Below are 15146 nucleotides of genomic sequence, written 5' to 3'. Positions count from 1 at the left end.
CAAATAAGTTAATTTTCAATAAAGCACAAGAGTCTGTCACATGAGCAAATGAAAATATGGATGAGACATACAATAACAGCATTCAGTTTTCCGAAGGCACCCTTTTGCAATTATTATGTTTCCCAGGTTTTCTCTGACACCTGTTCTGATGTTTTAGTAGTACACACCGACTGCTAAGAGACCAATGGCTATAACCAAGCTTTTCCTAATGTCAGTGAGCTTAATGGATAGTTTCAGAAACTCTATCACTAGTTCACTTGGTCTTTCCACATGTAAAGGTACCAGTACCCCCATCAGGAGAAAATTAGATGTCCTGTGCTTAATACACTGGGCTGGGACTCAGGAGATGAATTCAGTTTCAGGTTCTGCAACACACTTCCAATGTGACCTTGGGCAAAACACTTAATCATTCTGTGCCTAAGTTTCTAATTTGTAAAATGAGGATAACAGTACTTCCTTTCTACTACTCTTTGTGTGTCCTGTATATTTTGATTGTGAGCTTACTGTGTATTTATACACTGGCTGGCAATGGGCCTGATCTCAACTGGATCTTCTACCTGCTACCACTAATAAATAATCATGTGTAATTACAGATTGGCCAATTTTTTTTCAAAAAAGGGTGTCAAAAGCTAGGGTCCTAAGTCCATATACAAGTACCTAAAAAAGGACATAGAAGTCTAATAATAGGCAGCCATTTGGGAAAATCTCAGCTGATGTGCCTCTGCTGAACTCTAAGAATTGGGTAGCCTGCCCCAAAACAACAGTAGTGGGAGACTGGGAGAGAGGAAGAAAGTGACTGGGGGATCAGAGGATGGGGAAAATAAGAAGGAGGCCTGGGCAGAATTAATAGGATAAGCACTTCACATCATTTATATCCTGACCTGTAAGTGAGGATTTCTCAAACTCAGTTTTGCATTATCACTAGATTTTGCATTTATAGGTGTATATTTACTGATCTGGATCTTGTTTCTAAGGTTTGTGTTTATTTGTTAATCAGATACAATGCAGGATTTGCAAATTAAAGCCCTGATCCTGCAAGTAATGATGCACACTGAGCAACCTTTCTCATATGAATAGTTCCATTGGTGTCCATGTCACTGCTCATGTAAGTACGCACACCTGAGCTTTTGCAGGATTGAGCCTTACAGGCCCAGCCCTGCAAATGGCATCACATAGTTGCAGGGATCCACTACACAGACCTCTTTTGCAGGATCAGGGCCTAAAACAAAAAGGTAGGCAAGTGTTTTCCAGCATGTGAAAAGAGGTCTTTAGTCAACAATAGGTTTTTAACTGAAAACAAATACACCTGGGGGAACATTTTTTACTCTAATGCACAGTATGTGTCCTGGACAGATCATCAACAGCTGAAAAAGTCATAGGGTGAGATCTTGACTCCATTGTTCTCAATTCAGTAGTGGCTGGGATTTCACCTAGGGGATCTTAACTAATCTTAATAGAAACTGTTTTTCTATTGCTTCTTTCTAAAACAACAATACAAGGAGACAACTGGTTTCCTGTCATAACTTGAGCTGTGACTCTCACATCACTTGCCTTCCTCTTGCCCCAAAGAAGATTGTGTACAGACCCTTTTCCTCTTGATAAAAATGTATGCAAGAGCAGGTTCAAAAGGAAGAGACCTTTTTCATCCATTCCATTTGTTATACTGTAAACTGAGATAATATTTTTAAAAGTGCATAAATTTACAGAAACAGCTTTAAAAACTAGCTTCTCTTCAACATTAAAAAGAAGTTAATCTACTGGGCTTTATTGTTTTGTTTTCCTAATTATTTCTTTTATTTGGTCCAAAGAAGAATAAAAGGAAATCTTCATTAAAAAGCCGTATGTGTTTGAAGTCCTGCACTCAATGGTATGTATCTGGCTCTTGATCAAGAGAACTCCTCTGATGGGTTTTTTTTCCCCACTGACTTAACCCCCCCCCACCTTTAATAGAATAAAATGGCCATATTATGTTCTGAGTTAAAGCCAAAGAAATGTTTTGAATTTAGCATTTGGTATGTCTGACTGTGACTCCCTGTCAGAGTTGATAGCAGTTCTGCACTGCTGCATATTTCATGCAACTTAAAATGGAGCCTAAATGTTCCACTAAAATAAATAAAACAGCTTCATGATGAAGCTGCTGCATGGATTCACACTGGTGGTCTGATCCACCTCCTGCTAAATCAGCAGGAGTCTTTCCATTGGCTTCAATGGGAGTTGAATCATGTACTTGGTCCGTTTTATTCTCTGCTATAGATTTCCCTGAAAAATGATCAGTTAGGCTCCTAGATACTTTTTTGGATCCTTTTCAGTGGGAGTTAAGCATCTAAATACCCTTGAGGATCTTGCCCTAAGTCACAAAGGGACTTTGGAAATAGCCTAAGTCTCACTGAAAGTCAAGGACACACTTAAATGCTTACAAGCCAGAATTGTAAAAGTATTTAAGTATCTAACTCCTATTGATTTCAGTGGGAATTAGGCACCTAAATACCTCTAAAAGTCAGACCCAGTGGAGCTTAGGTTACTGAGGCATTTAGGCTTTTTTGCAAATTTTAGCCTTAGTCCCCAGTTGTTTCTGTAAAACAACATGTGAAAAGGTCATGACTTGAGATAGGTTATGGCTGGGCTCTGCAGAATGGGAAACAGCCGGTGCCGGCATCCAGGGGTGTCAAAGTCAGTAAAAAAGATTCAAGGGGCTAATTAAAAATATAGTTGAGATGAGAAAGAAAATTTCAGCTACAATTCTAAAAGAAAAACTCTTAAATGGGGGGCGGGGTGGGCGTTGAATAAATCACGGCTTCATTTAAAAAAAAAAACCTGGAATGTTTTTGCTGTTTTTTTTCCCAGCCAGGGATAATGTCCCTTTAAGCTAAGGGAATTAAATGTCTGTTTTTATCCGCCTTTTCCCCCTGCAGTACATAATCACTGTCTGTCACACTTTGATGTCATAATCATCCACTGAAGCTCCACTGTTAAAGAGTAAATCTACTTAACTCACCCCAAAGAAAAAGAAAAAAAGGAAAATTGCGCCAAGGAACTTTTTTTTTCTTGCCTCATTGGCAACAATTTGAATTACAGAAGTGCAGTATCATGTCATTCTGGCTTTACCGGTGCCCTTGCAAAAGCTCAAAGACCATTTAAAATATATCTTAATCAGTTCAAATGGCAACATCAACTGTTTACCATTAAGTAGGCATAGAAAAACGTTTCTTGTGTGTAATGCATGTGAGCAGCATGAACGTAGTGCTGAACAGAACTTCGCCACATCTTTACACTCTCACATTCCAGATGAGGAAGAGCTCTAAAATTTGGCATATATTTCCTCCGTAGAAGAAATATAACCTTTTATGTATTCCTCCTTTATGTATTCAAAGGTCAGTTTACAATTGGCTCAGTTTATCCTACAGTGGGGATGGTATCCGGTAAATTTCTGGAACAATGTTGGCAAATTACCATGAGTTGGAACCTATTTTGTGTGCTTAATGCCAAGCTAAAGTGTTTATTCTTGTTTAAATTATATTCCTATGTAGTTGTATCAGTAACTGTTTTTTCCCTTTTAATTCCTGTTCATGGTTTATCTCCCCTATTGAGAGCCATTTAAATCTCCCATATGATACACTGCATTCCTCTGATAAGATTAAATACATAAGCAATGAGGAGAAAGGCCTTTCTCATTTAGAGTAATACTTGGCCATTCTCCTGCTGGATGCTGGAGGCAATTCCATGCCCAATATCAATGATCCACAGTCTTCCCTTTGCAAACATTCACCAGCATATTGTACAATTGTTATATGCCACTTCTGAATTCCCAGTGAGACTTACCAAACACAAGTGTCATGGCACCATTGCACTTTTGCATCATAATGCATCATATCTAGTGAAGTAATACCACAGGAAACCCTAGTAGTCGTGTGTGTGTGTGTGTGTGTGTGCGCGCGCGCGCAAAAGTCTTGTGATATTGGTTGAAGTAGGCATGGGAGCCAAGGCGCGACTGAGTCCCTGTTGTTCTACTCTATTCCATTCTTTGGTATTTTGCCAAGGAAAGTTGCAAAAATAATAATAAAAATAATGAATTATTGGACTATTATTTCTGGCCAAACCTCCTCAGCCAACTCTTATTTTATATATCGAGTTTGTATAACAGTTGCAATTAGATGCCAAAAATACCTCTTTGCCCCATAGAACACTCAGTGTTCTTTTTCTTCTGTTAAGAAGTTGATTGTTTCAGTTTAATTATCCTTCGGTAAGGCAGTCTAATACCTACAGTGTAAACTGCATTCCCTCTCTAGTGTGCCTGCCTACTGGAAATGATATTTCTTTGTACGCTATAGGGAAAGAAACTTTGGCACCTTATGTCTTTACATTTAATTCAGCCAGGAGATAGTAAATCAGTTGGTTCACTCAACAGAGTAAAAAGACAAGATTGTTGCATTTCATTACCCTTATTATGTAGCAATTTTGGCCTAGTTTAGGCTTTAACTGCCTCGGTAACAGCAGTGATAGCCAAGGAAAAGCAGCTCATTTAATCATAGACCCTATATTTGATCAATTGCACTAAATGCGCACAGAAACAATTTGAAGACTCTAATAGGGTACATATATACCTGTGTTAAGTACATCCCATACAAAACACTGCAAATGGTGCACTTAAAATATTTTTCAGTCTGTGTTCTCAATTACAAAGCATAGAAGAACATTCAGAAACAATGAAGGCTGCTGTAAACACAGACAATGATCTTATGCTTTTACTAAAATGAGGAAAAATTGGAGGCATGGCACAGCATCTTATGGATCAATGAAAGAAGCACTAGCTGTTCTCAGGACAACTACCTGCCAGATTAGATATGATGATCTCATTTTCTTTCATGTTATTCTAAATGCACCAGTTTAATAACATTATTGCCACTTTAATGCATAAGAATCTATAAAGGAAAAGAAATAAATTATATGTGGGTTTTTTAAAGATCCAGCAACTATTGTTTGAGTTTCTATGCTTGTTCTTTCATTATACCAAAATCGTTTCTATTCATGGTCAGTGAATGGTTTGACCAACAACAAATAGCTCTCCCCCTCCATGAGAATCACAGGCCATATAAAGGTCTGTAATGCTTCACTGACACAGCATATTCATTAATCAGACGATAGCTCATCTCAATTGATTAGACTCTGCCTGTTGGTATGCATACTTCCACCTTTTCATGTTCTCTGTATGTATAAATATCCCCTGTCTGTGTGTTCCATTCTATGCATCCGAAGAAGTGAGCTGTAGCTCACGAAAGCTCATGCTTAAATAAATTTGTTAGTCTTTAAGGTGCCACAAGTACTCCTGTTTTTATTAATCAGACAGTTCTTGTTTCTCCAGAATGGAAAGTTTCAGCTTAATGGTGCATATTATTTTTACGTTTAGAATTTTTAAAAAAAAATGTCTTTGTGCTTATGAATGTGAAAGAATGACAGTGCTGGCTAAAATCAATCATAATGTGAGTGAGCAGGCACTAAGCAAGCTTGACCATTGCAACTCTCAACCCTAATTTGAAAGATTCAGGTCTTTCCTGAGTGGATGTTTGCCAAGTGTCTGGTAGTTTTGTGACTTAAATAGGCAGGTAACTACTGCCAGCTGAGCCTATATACCTGGTTCTACTTACACTCAACATCTGTTAGAAAGCTATGCCACCAAAGGCAGGCATCCATTTTTTTTTAAAGTCCCCATCACTCTATTAAATCACTAGGCTGTCCTCCCATTTCTATTTTACTACATTGTAGTATTTCAGACCGCAGTTCAGCAAGATATTTAAGCACAACCTTACCTTTAAGTAGGCAAGCAGTTCTGTTGACTTTGATGGGACCGCTTGCCTACATCAGGTTAGACATGTGCTTCAGAATCTTGCTGAACAGAGGCCTCAGGTAGATTTTATTGTAATCTATTTATTTAATTAACAAGATATAATTTATAAAATTAATACTGATGCTTCTGCTCTGCTATGTATCTATTCTTCAGTCCCGATCTGCCCTTATATCTCAGCTGCAGTTACACGATCCCAGGCTGCTTGGCCTTGGTGAAAGTTAGCACAACAGGAGGCATATTCTAACTTCCACTGCTTCAGTATACTCAACAGCAGAGCCACGCCTTGGGAACAGCGAATTGGGGAGACCGTTCTGGGCTCCACACTTTGGGGGGTCCCGGGGGCCGGTGTGATTGGCTGGTGCGGTCTGTCCCAGAAGTGATGGATTCGTCACTTCCGCCCCAGGCCCCGCACCCCCCCAACAGAGCAGGGGATTGTGCCTATTGTAGTTTAGCTCCACACTTCCTTACCATTTCATCAATATTATGTATCTGTGGCAGGAATGAAATTAACATGAGATCATCTGTTTGTGTGTCATCAAGTGAAGCCTATGCTTTTGACTGCCTGTCAGCAGTTATTAGATGATGTCCTGGCTGGAACTCCAGGGTAATATCATACCTCTGAACTTTAAAAATAATCACTATAACCTTGGCAGTGCTTCAGAAGGTCCTTTCTTGTGTACTGCAGCCAGTGTTTGTGGTTAATTTTAGCTTTGAAGCTATGACCATAGAGAATATCATTACATTTTGTACAGCTTAGCTTCTTTTCTGATATGCACCTGCACTGTCATGGCTCAGACCACATACATTAAAGGCAGCCATTCAGTCCCATATGTTTGTAGCATCAACTCTCAGTCCTTCTTTTGAAACATTTGTGGAATGGCCTGATCTCTTTCAGTGGTTCAAGCAATTGCAGCACTGGTGTTGACATCAGTACATGCTTCAAATCCTGGAACATTCTTTTATGCCAGAATCCATAATACAAAATGAATTCTTCCACGGTTCTAGCATCTGGCCCCAGACTCTGGTTCTGACCCTGGGTTCTGACTCCTGTTTCCTGACTCTGGCTGTGACCCATGGCTCTGGCATCTGGCTACCAACTCCTGCTCTGACCACTAGGCCTGATTCCTGCTCTGACTATTAGTGCTGCCCCAGATCACAATGTCATCAGCAGACACTTCCATCTTGCAAGTCCTTGAAGCATAGAGGACACTGTGCAGTGAAATACTTCTGGTAATGAATATATTCTGAAAGGCAGAAATAATCAAGAAGCAACCTCTGCCAAGCAAGTGTATTTAACATTCAAATCTTGGAGCTTGCTTTATCTAGGGGAATCAGCCAGAAATCTGCCAATGCCTCTAATTTGCTGAATAACTTGTCTCCTGCCATGCCAGCAAATATTTCACTCCTTGTGGGCAAGAAGAAATGTTTACTATTAATATTCTTGATCAGACTTGCCTCAGATCAATACAAAGTTGGGCTCCACCTCCTTTTTTTCTCTATAATTACCAAGCATTTTGTAATTTTAACAACTGCTGGGCTGTGTAAGTAGTCACCTATTTTCTTTAGTTTTGTAGACTTTTCTCTTACACTCTGTTTCAGAGCCTTATTCTGTACGCACTATTTTTCTTTTTCATGGCTCCTTCATTAGTAGAGGTACTGGGCCAAATTTATCCCTGGTTTAATTGCAGTGAACTACAGGATGTAGCTTATCTTGCAAACCAATAGATATTAAGTCATGATTACTTGCAGAAAATGTTTCAAAATTGTCAGAGCAATATCGACTTGAGGGCTCTGTGCTCTTCCCATTGAAGTTTATGGCAAAGCTCCCTACTTCAAAGAGAGCAGGATTGAGCCCAAAATGACTTCAAAGAAATAAATAATTTTGGTCCTGATCTCCGAGGTAGTGCGAACCCCCAGAGAAATGCTGTTGAGAGCCATCAGCTCTACCAATGGCCCTGGAGGGGAAATGAGCACTTCACAGGAAGCTCTCAAATCCAAATCCTCAAAGGTATTTAGGCATCTAACTCCCATTAATTATAGGATTGGGCCCAATATATTCACATTTAAATGTTCTTGATGGAGTAAATACAATATAGTGCAGAAGTTTGTATTATAAGCAAAACCTTCAGCTCTGACACATGACAACAGCACGTGAAAAATGCCATTTTTCATCTTGTCCTGAACACTTGGCACACCGTTTTCAAGGCACTTGTGGACAATGGCTTGTAGATTGCGGCTACTACTGGAATACAAAACATAAAAAAAATCAACATTAAATATACTTTTTATGTGATGGAAGGTTTTCCCACATAGCAGGTAAAAATGACCAGATGCAGAGAGTGAAGAGGTGGCACTGATGCACATTAACTCACTTGTCTATTAAGCACAGGTTCTGAGTTGAATGGGACTTTTTTAGGGTTAATCAGCAGAGTTTGTGGTCTTGTACATTCTGGGTGGCTCTATTGACAGAATATTGACAGAGCAAAGCACACAATGAATCAGTACTAGTGATTGAAATCATAATGTTTTCCAAAACATGTCTCTCTATGAATGGATTCTTCTGTTCTATGTCAGCCTTACACATAAGACAATCAACAAGTAATACAACTTCTATTCCTTCTTTATCTTTCATCCTAGCTTTAGAATGAGAACAAGTCTCTTTTATGTAATATTAAAAACATACATACATACATATAATATAATACATACATCAAAACATGCCGTTTGTTCAATTAGTTTATATTCATGACTGAATGACATTTATTAGAATTTTTCTTGGATTTCCTATAAGATTTTCCCTGGCCACCGGTTCCAGGAATATACACTTGTGCATCTTTCATTCACACTAAACCTGTAGCCATATGAGCATATGAAGTAAAAGACTGAGACTGACATTGGTATGTTGAGACTACTGTTTTTGCACCAATTATTTTTGTTTCACCGTCACCCTTTCCTCACTGCCTGTTTGTTTTATTCTCCTGTTGTCTCTCATCATATGCTAAGAGTGTAAGTTCTTTGGGGCAGGGTCTGCCTTTTTTATTACACATGTGTAGAGCATCTCACATAACGGAGCCCCACTCTCTAATTGGAGCCTCGAGGCAGACAATAAAACAGTAGTAATAATGATTGTCTCTTGGCTTATTTGATCTGAGCAATGTCTAACACTCACACATCTATTTACACATCCACACACAGGAAGGGGGAAAGTGGAAAGAATGACTTAAGAAAATGAAACAACCTAATCATCTGCAGCAACCCAAATTCCACAAATTGCATTGTATGTCTACTGAATAGATAAACATTCGAAAATTATACTGTGATTCCAAAACATAAGGATCTACAAAAAGGCAAAACAAACAAACAAAATCCCATACCAATGAGATTAATTATATCCTCCCCATTTGCTCAAATTAAGAAAGAGCTGGTATTTAAATAAATCATTAGAGATCATTCTTATTTGTAATACTTTTAATACCAAGATGCAAGAGTTAGTCTGTGTAGTTCAATATCCCTATAACACTGGCAAAAGTGTTATTTGCAGAATGGTTGTCCATCAATTTTGTACTGCAGTGGAAGGTCATCTTATTTAGCAAAGACTGCTGAAGTTGGGGAAATTCATTGGTCATTGGTGCTGACTGTGAGTTGGCAATGAATGCTGTGTACACATCCTGACTACTGGCACAAATTTGTTAATGAAGAAATCTGCATTAAAGTTAACAAGCTGGATATTTAAATACGTCACAGTTTTCTAACTTCTAGCAGTCACTTTGAAATCATTCTGGATTTTTTAAATTAAATCTAGTTTATCAGTGAGCTCACTAATCGTTTCTCTGCTACCTCATCACTATGGGTCATCATATTATACCTTCAAGTTCTGCGAGTGGATGAAACAAAAATCCGTCTGATCCTAGACTAGTGAGTGTGAAGGGGGAAGAGTGGTTCCTTTGGCAGCCCATGGAAACTACTTGGTAGGGATACACACGTGCATGTAAACACTTGTGCAAATGCTGTTTTACACACAACTAACCATTATGCATCTGCTAATATAGAAACCCATTTTGTATATTTGTATATGCAAACACAGAACTTGGCTCTAGCTATTTAAAAAACTTGCATATAGGAATTATTGGGTTCACTCAAGACTAGACTCATCAAAAACCATAACAATGACTGTTCTTGTGGTGTTTCTAAACCCCCTTCAAGACCAAAGGGAGTCAGATAACTGTTGTCTAATATTCAGATAAGCATCCAGACATCTGAAAGACTCCACTGTGCTTTTAGGGGTGTGCCTACCACTAACGTAAATATGAGAAATGGTACGGCAAATTCTCCTCTTAAAATAAATATTTATTCATATTAATACTGGGAGCCTAGGAAATTCACTGACAATAATAGAAATCCCCTCATCTTGAAATATACCTGATAGGTATTTTTGTTGCAGTTAATGAACTAATACTGAGAAATTTAATTCCAACAAAGAATGAAAATGATATTTCTCATAAAATAAGTTCTCTGGATTGGTTTTAAATGACTTTCTTAAATGACTTTCTCAAAATAAGGGATAGCTCAATGGTTTAAGCATTGGCCTGTTAAACCCAGGGTTGTGAATTCAATCCGGGGGGGAGGGCCTTTTTAAGGATGGGGGGGAGAAATAATTGGGGATTAGTCCTGCTTTGAGAAAGGGGTTGGGCTAGATCACCCCTGAGATCCCTTCCAAACCTGATATTCTATTCTATGAAGTAATATAAAAGCTATATTTCCAAAACATCTATTTGTATAGAATGAAGATGGTGGGCATTCTAAATGCATCAAATTTTCATGTTCTATATGTTTACCAGTACAAATTTTTATCAGAAATTGCTAATAAATATTTGAAATCTAGGGTTGAAAGTAATCTTATACATTTTATCTCATGTTTCACTTTAAAGGAATACAGTTATACCCACTACTTTAAAATAGTGGCAGACTTGTCTAATATATTTTTGATTAGCAAATTAACTATGTATTCCACATCATTTTGTTTGCTTATGTTTCTCTTTTGTATGCTTTTTCATTAATGCGTTTTATGTACACTGCATTTTTCATATGAATATGAAATCTGAGAATTACCCCCCCCCCAAAAAAAAGAATGGAAGCATTATTATCCGAAGTGGACAACAATGAAAGCTTTCATTTTAAATGACTTAAAAGGTTTTAATTGCAATTTAAATGTAACATTTGCTAAATTGCACACTTTATTTTTAGAAGAAAGGGATATTTGGGGGACTTTTTTCTCAGATAAACATTCATAGGATTTGTTTACATTATTACATAAAAGAGTACTTTGTACTGGAATGACTTTTATTGTAAATGGAATGTAACATCATTTTGAAATGATAAATAAAATGAAAACATAACCATATATTTTTCATTAACAAGCACATTAATTATCTGCTTGCATTTTGGTGATTCTTGCCTATTTTTCTGCATTTTAAAATGCATAAATGCACTTAATGCCTTATCTGCCTCTTACGTCTGTTAAATCATATGGTTAATGGGGCACTGAGCACTGGTGATCAATCATGTGGGTAAGACCAAAATGACCACAAAGTTTGATCTGATCTTTGACCTTTGGTGCTCCCACCTCTAACCATTAGAATAGATTACCAAGGGATGTGGCACATTCTCTAACAATTGTCTCCTTTAAATTCAGATTAGGTGTCTTTCTAAATTATGTGTTCAACTTCTATAAAAAGCTGTTGGGTTTGATGCAGGTATCACTATGTTTAATAATGCAGGGGTGAAACTATATGATTATAAAAGTCCCATCTGGTCTTAAAATCACCACTCTTAATTCTCAGCATTTGCTTGTAGGAGTTTCCTAGGTGTATGAACCACTGGGGGACTGTGTAACACTTCCAGATGGGTCCAAAGAGCCATTTTTTGTGTCAGTGGTGAGGTACTTGTCAATTCAAGCAGTGATGTTTCCTGGTAATTGTATATGATTTTGGATACTTTTAGGGATTTTGAGGAGGATTTTTTTGCCAATTAATCTTAAAAGAATCTCAAACCAAGAAAAATCACCTCTCTGCACCATAGACAGCTGTTTCATGGGCTCTTTTAGTATTAATTTTGGTCAACATCACATTTGGAGAAAATACGAAAAATCAAAGGGGAAAGAAGGGTGACCAGCTCAAATAGCCAAGTGACCTGGAGAAATCAAATTATGGAGGTTACAAGCAATGAATGGAGATCTGGTAGAAATTAACGTAAAGTCTGATACCCAGGGAGGACAGGCAGAATGGGGCAAATATGGAGATCCTAAGCAACATACTTCCAATAAATTAATTTCTGTCTACAATATTATATAAACATCTTATCCAAAATTCTTGTACCTAGCCTATTACAATTTCTCCCTGATCTGGTTCACTGTGACCAAGTAGAATATATTTACATTTAGATCTGGGGGGAAATGGTTTTCCTGCACTAAGAAAATTTTCAAAATATGTTCCTGTTCTGGATCAGGATAAAACTGAGACCTTTTGGCATTTGTCAGAGAAAGAGAGAGAGCCAAACAAGAATAGTCAATAACCCAAAGCAGAGAATTAGCCTGGGTCCCCTGTAGGGTGACCAGATTGCAAGAGTGGAATATCAGGACACATTGGGTGAGCGGGGGGAGACAGACAGACACAGGTGCACAGCCCCGACCAGAGCCAGAGGCACACTGGTCTGCCTGGCCCTGTGCTGCCAGCGTGTCCCTTCCTGTTGGGAGTGGGCCCATGCTACACCACACAGCTCCCCTGCCCAGCGCCCTCTGGATATACTATGCCCAGAGCCCCGCTACGACCCTCCCACCACAAATGCACAGTGCAGTGCGCACACACCCCACCCAGCGCCCCCCTGCCCACAGCCCCACCACAGCTGCTCAGCCCACACAGAACCCCCCACTCACTAGTTTCCCAATACACACATATTTCTCCTCCCTCCCTTCCCTCCTCCCTCCTAGTACCCTTCCCCACAGCCGCACCATCACAACTACACAATGCCTCACAAATACCCCCACTGCCCAGTGCCCTGACACACACAGATCTTCCCCACTGCCCAGCACCCCCCAACAGGCCCCCACTGTCTAGCACCCCAAAACACACAAACCTCCCCCACTCCCCAGCACCCTTCGCACCCTCACAGCCCAGCACCCCACATACCTCCCAGACATTCACTCCATCATACCTCGACCCCTTCCCTGGCTGCACTCACCAGCCCTGCTGGAAGGTCTCTGGCTCTTAGGGTGAGAGCAGCGAGGGGGGTCTCCAGACTTTCCACGTTCTGTGCCCGCCACTAGCATAAGCTCCGTGGCTCCCATTGTCTGGGAAAAGCGCCAATGGGAGCTGCCGGAGCCGTGGAGTGGGGCTTGCAGGTGCTGGAAGCACGCAGAGCACCCCGACCCTAAGAGCCAGAGGGACCTGCCAGGGGGTGAGGTGAGGAGTCCTGGTGGTGCTCACCTGGGGTGGCTCCCATCCTGGGACACATCTGGTAGGCTGGTCCCTCTGGCTCCTAGGGTCATGGGTCAGGTCGGGTTGGATGGGGGGCGGAGGGCTCTCTGCCCACTCCCAGCACCTGCAAGCCCTGCCCCTGCAGCACACGGTGCTTCTGCTGGTGGGCGGGCGCCGGGAGCTGCCCCGGAAATCGTGAATGGCAGCGCCATGGCTGCGGTGCCATGGCTGCAGTCCAGACGGTCCCCGATATTGGGACAAAGGGTGTCCCGACTGATGTAAGGTCAGGACATGGGACAAGTCCCCTAAAATCAGGACTGTCCCAATAATATCGGGACGTCTGGTCATCCTAGTCTCCCATATCTCACATCCCAACCACTGGACTGTTGGTTATTCACGGGTGTCTGTCTCATATATTTCAGAACATCCATCCTGGACCTGTGAAAAGTTTCTGTTTCTACAAATCAGTATTTTACAGTGAAAAAATGTTTAACTGAAAAACTTCCAATCAGCTCTATTCAGAATAGGAAAGGATCATAGGTTACTAAATGTTATCTGCTCAGACAGATCAAATAATATTCCTGCTGTAATCATCTCTCTTGAGGCCTTTGAACAAGTCAAGTGGTCATGCCTTACTATGCAATTATCAGACTTTGGTCTGAAATTCTTATATGAATAAGTCTAATATATCTGGCTCCATTAGCTAAGATTCTATCAATGGTCTTGAATCCTGGAGTTTCATGGTAGAGTAGAGAACTAGACAGGGTTGTTCTTTCTACTGCCTGGATTCTGGGCTGTTGCTGGGATTGAAGTAGTTCCCAGTATATATTAATGTAGATTTACATTAGAACAGCCTTGGAATAGTTTAGCTCCCTGAGCTGCTCAAACTTAGGGCAGACTTTTTGCACTACCCTTAATTGCTCCTGCACAAGGGGAATTCTCTCCAGGCCTCTGGTGGCTTCTTTATGGTACCAGAGTGTTATACAGGGCCTGGGGAAGCAGCCAGAACTGGCTCCAAAGTGAGATTGATCTTGGAATTCTCTACACAAATTAACATGTCAATTGCCTTTCTGGAAGAGTGCCAGTCCCTGTAATAAATAGGATCCAGTCTTTCATTTCCTTTTGATTGCAGCATGGCTTTCCACTGCTATTCAGCGGCAGAACCCTCACGTTCTCTCCAAGGGCATTTGGTTCAATACAAGATTGCTATGGAGAAACACACTGTACTGGAAAACAAAAAAAAACCGTACAATACTTTGCTATGATATGTTGCCACTCATTTCATGCACATGCTCTTTTGTGCGTAGACCCCATAGTTTGTTTCCTTCATACTGACTGATAGGGTCAGTTCTTCTTCTTTTGTTTCTTGCAATAACCAAAGCTAACCTTAACTTTTCTTTGAAAATTATATTTTCCTGCATGTAAGTATTGTCACTGTTTCATTGTCTGTCAGGAAGTCTCCATATTCCACATGCACTCTTTACTACATTTGCAATGTCATACTTTCTCCTGTTTGCTACCTTCAAAAATAACAATTAAAAGAGGGATATAACCAAGCTACTGCACCCATCAGACTAATGCAAGTTTACTTTTATAGCTGTCTCCTTACTACTATCTTAAAATTACTTGTTAATGACCCAAGCAATATAGTTGCTGAAGAGAAGATGTTAGATCCAGATCGGGAAGGTGACCAATCAGAAGCTGTCTTTGAAGAAGCATCTTACCATTTGAAAAAGTTAGAGAACACTGCAGTAAACAAAATGTTCTTTTTTGCTGTCAGATCTGCAAGAGAGAATCGTGGAGAAACAGCCAGTTTTCACCAGTTTTGCTGA

This window comes from Mauremys mutica, chromosome 3 (assembly GCF_020497125.1).
Source record: "Mauremys mutica isolate MM-2020 ecotype Southern chromosome 3, ASM2049712v1, whole genome shotgun sequence".
Lineage (NCBI taxonomy): Eukaryota > Metazoa > Chordata > Testudines > Geoemydidae > Mauremys > Mauremys mutica.
Note: the sequence above shows the minus strand (reverse complement) of the source record.